The sequence below is a fragment of the Leuciscus leuciscus genome (genome assembly GCF_965113295.1).
Source record: "Leuciscus leuciscus genome assembly, chromosome: 2".
Lineage (NCBI taxonomy): Eukaryota > Metazoa > Chordata > Actinopteri > Cypriniformes > Leuciscidae > Leuciscus > Leuciscus leuciscus.
The window spans coordinates 20466566-20478639 of NC_138726.1; the positions used below are offsets into that span (position 1 = coordinate 20466566).

Genomic DNA, 12074 nt, shown 5'->3' on the forward strand with positions numbered 1-12074 from the left:
CTAAGTGTGGGATTATGGTTTAGGAAACATTCTATGTTCTGTGTGGTCTACTGTGACCGTGTAGCCTAATGTGGCCTTGTCTCGTGGTCTTGTGGCCTTCATGGCATGGTTAAATGTGGCCTAGTGGCCTTGTATTCAAGTATGTCTGTCTATGTGTGGCATTAGTGGCCTTGTGGCCACGTGGGCCTTGTGTACGTGTGGGGCTTGGTGCCTTGTGGCATATGTTTGCCTTGTCCTTAGGTTCAATGTGGCTTAGACGCTGTAGTCTTGCGTGGTTTGTCTACGTGTGGCACTAGTGGCTTGGTCTTGTCCTTAAAAGATGCCAATGGTGGCCAGTCGCCCCCCGGGGCATAGGTTTTGTGTGGTCTTTAAGGCCCGTAGCATCTCAAAAAAAAAAGAAAAAAAAAGGCTGTTTTCATCTAGCCAAGTGACTTCGTTTAATGTGCAGTCCAGTCTTACCTCGTCTCTTTGTGGCATTAGCGGCCGTTGTGGCTCATAGAGGCCTTGTCTCTGTGGTCTATCTTGGCCGTGTGGCTCATTAAAGCCTTGTCTCTGTGGTCTATAAAGGTCGTGTGGTCCAATGAGGCCAGAGTCTGTGTTGTTTATGTACGGCCCTAGGCGGCCTGCTATATGTGGTCCAATGCGGCCGTTCTATTATTGCCCAATGCGGCTCTGTCTGTGTGGTCTAATGAGGCCTGTTTTATTATTTTTGGCAAGGTGGCTGTCTGTGTGGTCCAATGAGGCCTTGTCTATGCAGGCCAAAAGCGGCACTGCTGGTCAAATGAGGCCTTGTCTCTGTGTTTTCCTAGGAGTGAACTGGCAACTAAAAAAAAAAAAAAAAAAAAAAAAAAAATCCAACTAGGACATGCTAGGACTTAATTGTCTTTCTTTTCTATTAAGCTATAGGCCCGCCGTATCTTTTTTACATCTTAATTCTACCATATAGTAACTTCCTTCTCTATTTTTCAGGAACCCCAGGACTCTAGACCGGTGGGTATACTCAGTTACCAACTTTTGGGGGTTGGTGGGCCACGTCCCGGTGTATTCATACTCCACCTAATTTTGGGGGTCGGCTGCGCCCCTGCCTTCGTCGTCAGGCAGGAATTGCAGATCCGATACCCTCGTATTATGCACTACGGACGGGGCCTACGCCAAATGACTTTGTATATTATCAGCTTGCTGAGCTGTCAATAAATGTACGATTTGTTGAAATAATTCTCCCGAGTCTTTCTGGTAGAAATGAAAGCTTTAGCATAAGTTCTGCCGGGAAGACTCAATTACTACGTCACCTATTGCCTTCACTTCTATCCAATCATATTCTTATGCTCACTGTATAAAGCTCGGTACTTACACATGTTTGAGTTCGCAGATACTGAAGCGACGATTACCCCCATCCTCCCCACCACCACCAGGATGGTCCTGTCCCTACCTCCCGGGGGGGTCGGCTTCGCCCCTGCCTTCGTCGTCAGGCAAGAATTGCAGATCCGATACCCTCGGATTATGCACTACGGACGGATTGTGACAGGGCGCATATTTAACTGAAAGAACAAGCAGAGAGAGAGAGAGCCCCGGTCGCGAAATGACTTTGTATATTATCAGCTTGCTGAGCTGTCAATAAATGTACGATTTGTTGAAATAATTCTCCCGAGACTTTCTGGTAGAACTGCACTTTCACTGGTCACCGGGACATAAAAACTGCATGTATAGAAACAGCAGTAAAATATGATAAAAATCGCTGAAAAAGTTTGATGACTTTGCCCCAAAATAAGCTTTAAAACGCCTTTTTCCCCACAGGTTATACTTTTACAACACATGCGCAAGGGTTCACGACACCAACTTCATTTACGTCTCTATCCAGAATGCCGGTGTTGTGCCAAGCACTTAAACAAAATGCTCAATGTCATTTGTTTTATCAGTGTACCGAAGAGAGAGAGAGAGAGCGCGCGCGCGACCGGGGCTCTCTCTCTCTGCTTGTTCTTTCAGTTAAATATGCGAGATAACAAGATATCTACAAGATAATTGGTGTCCGGTTCCATAAATCAAATAATAACGGGGAAAAAGGCTTAATTCCAAGTCTACATTCCCTTTATTCCAATATTGCCTAGCTTAATCAACAGTCCCTCTTTCCATACCATACGGTAAGCTTTTTCTACCTTCAAAAGAAAAAGCTTGTTCCTCTGGTACATCTGGATGCCATGTTGGTCAATGATGTAGCCCAGGAATTGAACGGTGGTGGTGTGGAACTCACATTTTTCCAGTTTCAAGTACAGTAGATGTTTTCTCAATGTTTCCAGTCCCTTGATGACGTGTTGATGATGTTCTGAGAGGGTAGATGAGTAGATGAGGATGTTGTCGATGTACACTATGACAAAACGATTGAGGTGTTCACGAAAGATCTCATTCATATACCCCTGGAAGACAGCGGGAGCGTTGGAAAGTAACCTGATATTCGTAGTGGCCTGAGGGGGTCACAAACGCCGTCTTCCATTCATCTCCATGACGAATACGGATGAGGTTATAGGCACTCCTGAGATCAAGTTTAGAGAAGATACGGGCTCCGCGCAGCTGTTCCAGAGCTGCTGGGACCAGAGGAAGGGGATAGCTGAATTTGACAGTCTGAGAGTTGAGGTTCCTGTAGTCGATGCACGGCCTCAAGCCTCCGTCCTTTTTACCCACAAAGAAGAAACTTGAAGCGGCAGGGGAGGTAGATGGACGAATGAACTCTTGTTGTAACGCTTCCTCCACATACTCCTCCATGGCCTTCTGCTCCGGGATAGACACGTCCTTTAGGTAGGGTTGCTCCAGGTAGCAAGTCCATAGCACAGTCCCATGGCCGATGAGGTGGTAGCTTGGTCGCCAGCTTCTTGCTGAACACATCCTGGAACGCCCGGTACTCCACTGGAATTTCTACCTCTTGTAGAACCTCAGGACTCTCGACGGAGGTGGAATAGACAGGAACCTTGGATCTTGACTGAGAGGGCGATGATGAAGACGAAGGACTTTTCTTGATTGAAGATAGGCAAGATGACTGGCAGTTATCTCCCCAGCGCAGGATCTCACCGGATTTCCAGTGGAGGGTCGGTTGATGTTGTACCAGCCACGGGCGTCCCAGGATGAGCTCAGCGGTGGACTCCTCCAGCACCATAAAAGAGATCTCCTCAGAATGCAGGCTTCCAATGCGAAGAGTTAACGTAGGAGTATGATACCGGATGTGACCTCTGCCCAGCGGTTTACCCTGGATGGTGTGAATTTGAAGATCTTGCTGGTTACGGCGTTTACGAAGATTCAATTTTTGGAGAAGCATTGTGGAAATGAAGTTCCCCGCAGAGCCAGAGTCAATGAGGGCTTGTGCTGAGACAGAGACACGGGAGGTCAGGAGATGCACAGTAGTACGATTCAACATTTCAATTTTAAGATGAACTTGAATGGAGCTTACCGCTGGGCGAGAAGGTCGAACTGGACAGGTGCTGAGGAGATGTTTATCTGAAGCACAATATAGGCATAGATGATGAAGTATCCGTCTTTGGCACTCAGAAGTAGGCAGATGAGAGGAGCCAATCTCCATGGGCTCGGGTGCTGGAGGAGTGCTTGATGGAACCGAGGGCGGAAGACTTACAGTGGGTTCAGATAGATCGCAGGCAAATAAGCGCTGAGAAACGCGGATGGTCTTTTGGATAAGATTTTCAATACCCATGCTGTCATCGTAGACCACAAGTAGTTGTCGAATATTGGGATTAAGACCATGACGGAAAGCTGTGATCAACGCTGATTCGTTCCAACCACTAGATGCCGCCAGAGTACGGAACTGAAGAGCATAATCACTCACGGAAGATTTTCCTTGTCGAAGATTGAAGAGCTGGTCATGAACGGAGAGATCGGCTGCTGCTTGGCCAAAAACTTCCTTAAAGTATTGAATGAATTTATCAGTTAACTTAACTGCATCGGAATTAGAATTCCATAGCGATTGCGCCCACTGGAGTGCTCTTCCGGACAAGAGGGAGATGAACGCAACACGGGCTGAGTCGTTGGTAAATTGATGTTGTTGCATAGTGAAATAGAGCGATACCTGTAGAAGGAACCCACTGCAGTCCTCTGCCTCACCGGTGAATGTCGCTGGTCGGGCCATGGGACTGGCAGAGACAGTGAACGAAGTAGCCAATGAACGCGGAAGTGAAGATAGTGATGCGGTTTGTGGGCTGGTTGTGGGGGCGGCAGGTGGATTCGCCGGTGGATGATCTTCTCCGGAATCCGAAGGATTCTGCATCTTCGGTCTGGTCTTCTGTCAGGTTTCAGACAAGAAGCAAACAGGAAGGTAAGTATGTAATGTAATTTATTCAGCAGAATGGATCGGTTCCAGAGATAACGGTGAGTAAGCAGATGATAGACAGTTTATGATGACTTAGCTGTAGAATAACAATGTCTCTCTAGCAGGTGATGATGACTGGGATCAAAAGCATACAGCAGCAGGTTGAAGAAGGTCGGAGATTCAGGTAAGTGTCAGGATACGAGAGGTCTGTGTGTCCATGTAGAGACGAGACCAGACAAGGACTGAAGGGGTGAGTGCAGTTTATGAACGGTGAGCTGGTGATGGGATCCTCGGGTGATAGTGCACGAGTGGGCGGAGTGAATGATGATGGTGATTGAGGACTGATTGAGGGTGTAATCCTGACACCTACAAGTATATTCCTACAATACACAACAAACATGGTGCTCTTTATATATGTATTTTTTGTTAATTTTATATCTCAATTTTAACTAGAAAGATCACAATTAGTTGGTTTTTTTTACCCCCAAATCGTGCAGCCCTTCTCCTGATATCAGCATGTTCACAGTTGCTTTGTCATTTATTTTTACAGGGACCAGATGCCACTGATGAGTCCTGCTGAGTTAAATCATTATATTGTTTTATGTGAATGAGTGGGCAGGATGATTTTTGAAGAAAGCCACATTTCAAGCATCTGTAAAAATGCATTCTTCCATCTTAAAAATATATCTAAATTGTGGTTAAAAACAGTTAGTTCCTGACTTCAAGGCTAGATTATTGTAATGCTCTAATGGGTCGTTGCCCTGCATGCATTGTAAACAAACTACAGCTGGTCCAAAACGCAGTAGCTAGAGTTCTTACCAGAACCAGGAAGTATGACCATATTGGCCCTGTTCTGTCAACACTGCATTGGCTCCCTATTAAATATCGAATACATTTTAAAATATTGCTGGTTACTTACAAAGCACTAAATGGTTTAGCTCCCCAGTACTTGAGCGAGCTCTTAACGCATTATAGTCTTTCACGTCTATTGCAATCTCAAAATTCTGGCCAGTTGATAATACCTAGAATATCAAAATTGACTGCTGGAGGTAGATCCTTTTCCTATTTAGCACCTAAACTCTGGAACAGTCTTCCTAACATTGTCTGGGAAGCAGACACACTCTGTCAGTTTAAATCTAGATAAAAAAAACATCTCTTTAACCTGGCATACACATAGAAGATTATACATTCCTATTATTCAAATTAGTTAAATGATTATTAGGCTGCATAAATTAGGTCAGCCGGAACTGGGAACACTTCCTATAACACCAGATGTACTCGTTACTTCATAAAAAGAATGCCATATACGCTAATTTTAGTCTTTCTGTTTATTCCGAGGTTTACTGTAATCAGCCGGATTCGAGATCAGATGGAGGACATGCACCTAGACAAGACCACAACGCATCCCTGAAGTGTCAGTAGAGATTGTGTCAACTAGACTCTCCCCTGTGAAGGCCTCATCGACACAACAGCCATCGGCACTAATCCTCAACAAACCCATCTCCATACCTGCGTAATGACCCCATGTTCCAATCCAATCTGACTTCTGACCTGCCTGAATCATAATCATACACTGTTCGTTCGTTGGCCAGAGGAAAACTGGCCCCCCGACTGAGCCTGGTTTCTCCCAAGTTTTTTTTTTTTTTTCTCCATTCTGTCACCTGATGGAGTTTTGGTTCCTTGCCACTGTCGCCTTTGGCTTTTGGCTTGCTTAGTTGGGAACACTTAACTTGAATATTGTTATTCAACAATATTATTGATCTGCCTGCATTGACACCATTATATGAGAACTGAACTGAGCTGGATGATGGCATCACTGTTTTCTCCAGAGCGGCTTTATATATAAATGAACTAAATTAATAACTTTTTTACGACAAAAATTAACCATCACTAAACTTACTTAAGCTGGACTATGATGCTATTTTCATCTAGATCTGCTGTACAGCAGAAACAAACTTTGTAGCATTATTTTCCTGTTATCACTGTAAAGCTCCTTTGAGACAATCTGTAAAAAGCGCTACATAAATAAAGGTGACTTGACTTAATGCAAAATTTGCACAACCTGGAGAAGACATTGCACCAAAGAGATGCACCACCATACAATGTTCTACAGGGGTTTTGCTGATATCACCATGAAAGTTGCACCGCAGTTAAATACCACCCTGATAGTCCCTTTTTTGGGATGGTATACATGGTGTGGGATATAACAAACTGTGCCATCACATTTTTTCAGGTCCTCTTGGGACACTACTTCTGCATTTCATTTATTTATTACCTCAGTTAGAAATTTTACATATTCTGTTTTGAACGGTTCATTCCTTTTAAATTGTCTTTGCAGACTTGAAAGGCGTTGTACTGCAGCTGGGTAGTTATTGGGCATGACTGGGTCTTTTTTCCTGAAAGGCAAGTTTAAACTATAATGCCCATCTTGCAAATGGATAGATTCTTCTGCCATGTTCAGGAATTTTTTGTCGATAAATGTTCAATAAAGTCATGGTTATATTGCTGTATCAATAGTTCTTCTATTCATAGATTTCATCCGGTCCCTTTCCACAGGTGTATTAATCAAGCACAATGCAGTCTGCATTCATAATCTAGGTGCTTGATTTTATACACCTGTGGAAAGGGATCTGATGAAACCCATGAATTGAAATTCTGTTTGCAAGAATGTAAGGAAAGCCATCTTGCATGTAATGCTACTGTCTTTAAGAGGACCAATAACCACTCACCCCAGTCGGGTTTTCACTGAATATGGCCCGTCATAATGACTGTTAACAATTTTCCATGGTTCAATAGCTTTGGGTGCATTGTTTCCAATCAGTAAATCAACCTCAGCATCAATGACTGGAATTCTTACCTTTTTTGAGGTAAGGACATCTGGAGAGTGCAAAATTTTGCCAGTCCTGGAGGCACGTAAACGAGCCATTCTTTTTTCATAATTCACTCTCATAATTCATTAAAGTTATGAAACTTAATTTTCCCCTTAATCAAAATCAATTTGCTCTGGATCAAGAAATAGATTAATAAGACCAAAGATTGTCGTTTGATATACCCCAAATGAATTATATCTCATGTTTAACCACTATCTACATAAGAGCCAGTGGAAAATTCCCGAAGGACTGGCCAAGATGACGAATGTTATCATCATCTTGTATGTACATGAGTGCTGAAATGGTCAATGATGGCCTGGAGCTCGTATCTAAACAGATTGTAAAATAGGCACTTTCTTTAATTATATATTAGTCACATTTGAGGTCTAAAGCACTACATTCTTGACTAAAAAAACTCTTAAAACTACATTTCGTGACACAACAACAGTAGTATTTTTAATATGATGGATTTGCTCGATCGTCATGACAAGCTGTAAGCAGATAGCCTAGAAATCTAGACGCACCCTAGCGGCAGCAAAATGTATTTTGCAGCCAGGGCAGTCTAGCAACTCTCCATAGACTCTGGAGCTGCAAAAACCTAAATTGGGTCAGGCCAATCACGTCGTGTATAGACTAGGCGGGGCGGGCTTAACATAATGACGACAGAGTTGCGACGGTTACCTGGCTGCGACTTGAAAACAAAGAATGACGGCGGCTGGCGAACATCTTTCGAATCGGCTTTGTCCGCGACTCTGGAGGACTTGGAGTTAAGCTTTTCTTTGAGAAAAGAGCAAAGAACGGCACTGAAGTCATTCTTAAAAAAAGGAAGATGTGTTCGTCGTTTTGCCGGCCAGATATGGCAAAAGTTGAATCTATCAACTAACGTTAGCTCCGCTGTTGGTAAAACGCTCTGGGCCCGGTTCCCCAAAATGTTCTTATCGCTAAGTAGTTATTAACCTAGTACTTAAGTTCTCTCTTAACCTTAATGCACGGTTCCCGACATGTTCGTACGCTAAGTATATCTTCTGTAAGTCACACTTTCGTAAGGTTGGTCCAGACCATTCGTAAGCTCTCTCTTAGCGTTGTTTGCAAGTCAAACTATGGTATGTTGACAATGTTGTGGCTCAACAATGATTTTATGCTATATATTAATATATATACTAATAAAAAAAAATGTCCGCAATGGATACAGGACTATTTATGAAGTTAACTTTATTTGGTATTAGAACTAAAATGGTGCTAATTAGCCTTGGCTATTTTCTAATGTCATTAAAGCATTAATGATTGTCAATCTATAATTGGCATTCACTTTTGATAATTATAATCTGGCAAACAATTTGCCTCTAATTGGCAAAGATCTATAAATGGATAAGCATGGTGGTGTCCAGTAAGCAACCAACTATGGCAGCGATCCAACGTGTCCTTGTATTGAATCAAAGACGGCGCCGGCCACGGAGCATGTCCATTTTTTTATTCGGCAAAACTTAAGCCCTTTTGATATTTTGCCTGACGTGGCTATATTAAAAAAATTTCGCCTCCCAAGACAACTCATTATGGAGCTTCTGGACCTTCTCAGACCTGCGCTTGCCAGGCTAACACGGCGGAATTTTGCTTTAAGCCCTGAAATCCAGCTGCTTGCAGCGCTAAGGTTTTTTGCTACAGGGAGCTTCATCGAGGTTGTGGGAGAGGGCTACGGCCTAAGCAAGACCTCGGTGTGGAGGTGCGTCCACACTGTCACCAACGCCCTTCTGCGCCATGCCGGGGATTACATCCGGCTGCCGGCAACACGTCAGGAGATCCAGGAGGTGCACCAGGGCTTTCATGCCATTGCTAGCATCCCCAGAGTCTTGGGCCTGGTGGATGGCACACTCATCCCTATTGCCAATCCATCAGTGATTGATCAGGCGTACATATCGCGAAGGGATACGCAGCCATAAACGTGCAGGTTATAGTGGACCATAGGGGTGTGATCTCTGACCTGGTGGCAAGGTGGCCTGGCAGCACCCACGACAGTTTTGTCTGGGCCAATTCTGCCGTGGGTGAACAAGCGGAGAGAGAGGGGTTTGGTCAGAGCCAGCTCCTCTGGGATAGTGGATACCCCTCTGAGAACATACTTATTCACACCGATGACCAACCCACAGACTCGGGCTGAAAGAGCCTACAATGTTGCACACGTTCGCACGCGCAACATTGTTGAGTGTGCATTGGGCATCTGGAAGCTGCGCTTTCGGTGCCTGCACAAGTCGCAGGAGGACTGCGCATGAAGCCTCAGGTCTTGCGCAGTTACGGTGGCAACGGCCATACTCCATAACATAGCTGTGCGTGGAGGCGCACCTATTCCGGAGGGGGAGGAGGTGGAAGCGGAAGAGAGGAAGATGGAGAAGCAGAAGTTGAGGTCCTCTATCCTCCACAGAGGGCTGCCCTGCACGCTGCTGGAGTTGAGGCAAGGCAGCTTTTGATTGAAAATGTTTTTGGTTGATTACTTTTTCTTTTTGAATTAACTTGCTGAGCTATCATTAGCCATCATCCATGATTGAATGGACTTTTCTTTTGATTCATATTATAATGGATTTTTATTTTCTGAAAAATAAACGTCAGTTTCAAACCTTGCATCCATTAAATGTTCTGTGTGTGATTCTAATCCTTTACACCTTTACTCATTCATGCCATTGTGTCCATTCTATAAGTGCTCTATGCAACGCCAATCATTGACATGCTTCTCTTAATGTTGACAAAGGAGTGTACACGTTAGAATTTCTGCATCAAAAATTGACATATGCCCAAATGACCACGTCTCATAGCTGATTCATCTTCATTCATTATAGGGCATTGAACGCAGGTCACATGTTGTCAGAGGATTCCCTTTCCACTGCTTTGCCTCATGCATAGCTTAACGTCAAACACACAGATAATGTACATTACAAACTAATGTCTTTTACGCAGCCTCTTCAAATGAGACTTTATATCTGAATGTGCACTTAGAATGACACTGTTTAATTTCCTTCTGGATAAATAAGGTATCTCAAAGATAGAGCAAGATTTTATGCATAGGTTTCCAATGGCAATCGAGAATCAGTTGTTGACTCATTAAGGATGACATAATCTTGTTTATGATCAAGTATTTTTAATGAAAATGCGCATACATACAAACATACACAGACATTGTCACTGGTGTGACTGTTGGTCAGCATCTATAAAGACAAATACATACCAAAATGAGATTAGGAACTTGATGAAAGGCACATTAAAAAAACCTATAAACTAAGAAAAACTGGCTCACCTTCAGCTGGCAGCAAGATTGGTACCGAGATTGAGGGCCTGTTGAATTGCGCCTCTGCTAGGCATGCTGCTGCTTGGCGAGTTCCAGCTTGGCTCTCTTCAGCTCCACAGACTGGCGAGCGAGCTCATTTGCTTCGGTCAACTGGCGCTGAATGTCCTGCAACACGACCAACTTTTCTTTTTCAATGTTCACCAACTCTTCGCTACACCGACATGGTGAGACTCTGGCGCAACGTTTTGATGTTGTGTAGCGAAGTCCTGACGAAGACCGGTGTACGGGAGGTGGGTGGTGTAGTGCACCTTTCCGGCTCGGTGCTGCCAGGTGAGGAGAATGCTGCAGGTGGCTCGGTGTCTGGGGAGCATGGCACACTGGGTGGTGGCGATGACCTGGAACATGAGGTCTTGTGCAGCATCACCTCTTTTAACGTCAATCCCCCCAGGGATTCCATGTGAGACTGTGTTTCCCATGATCGCCAGTGCCTTCTCCTCAAGTGCTGTTAGGGGTTGCACCGAACTGGTTCCCCACACCTGTCCTCGCCCGGTCTCTACGGGACAGCAGAACCTCTTACTTTAACCTGGCTTGAAAATCATGCCATTTTTTTCTGACGTCCTGCCAGGATCTTGGTGTGCCTCCGGAGGCAGATATCTTCTTTGCTATGTCGCTCATAGCTCTTTTTTGTTGCTGTTGCACAAGGTTATTACGAAGCTGGAAAACAGTGTCACCTTGTGCAAGCTCACCTCATCCAGCAAAGTTGAAGTTCCTCTGACGAGAAGCTTGCTGCCCTTTTTGTTTACGTTGCTTCGCCATATTATGTGTGTGTGTGTGTGTGTGTGTGGTATCTCTCTCTCTCTCTCTCTCTCTCTCTCTCTCTCTCTCTCTCTCTCTCTCTCTCATCTCTCTCTCTCTCTCTCTCCTCTCTCTCCTCTCTCTCTTCTCTCTCTCTCTCTCTCTGTGTTCATTGTAGATAGGTTGCTTTTTATTGAAAACATTAATTAATGGCAATCAATACCGCATTAAACAGAAGTAACTGCAGCTGCTTGCCAATCAATTCTCTTTCATATAAAAGTGTTTTACATAATTTTTAGAAGTCTTTAAACCCATGTAAAGAATCTGCACAAGTGGCACAACGGGATAAGGAGGGTGGATGATTAGCGAGGGATACCCGGTTCGTCTACCCGTCACAACATATTGTGTGAACATATTACTGACAATTTAACCATTTAATTAATAGCCTATATTTTACTGATAACTTACACTATGTTAAAATAAAAGTTACTGGAATAATTTGAGGAATGTTTCATTTGGATAGAACGTGTTGTCTTTCTTAACGCTGTAATGCACCGTGTGAAGTGTAAAATCGATTCCTGAGCAATCGATGCCAACTAATTCAGCACCTTCACTTGGGACAGCGCCTTTGTTAAGTTGAACTTAAGCGGCAGCGATTTAAGAAGCTTCCAAGAGACACTTCGGGGAACACACTTAAAAACATAAACTACTTTGGTAAGACATATCTTTCAAGGTTTCTTAGCGGGCTAAGTGTGAGTGTTATCGGGAAACCGGGCCCTGGTTGGTTGAAGCGCTGTCCTATTGCGTGCAGAGGGAATTTGAAAGACAGCCG

At 44.1% G+C, this 12074-nt stretch overlaps 1 long non-coding RNA gene across 1 annotated transcript in view; it reads right to left on the reverse strand.

The window, feature by feature from the left end:
- Positions 1-1165: 1165 nt before the first annotated feature.
- Positions 1166-12074, reverse strand: part of LOC309486307 — a 47018-nt gene continuing 36109 nt past the window's right edge. The window contains exon 5 of the long non-coding RNA XR_014201463.1: positions 1166-1184. This is a non-coding gene — a long non-coding RNA (uncharacterized lncRNA). The remainder of the gene's footprint in view (positions 1185-12074) is intronic.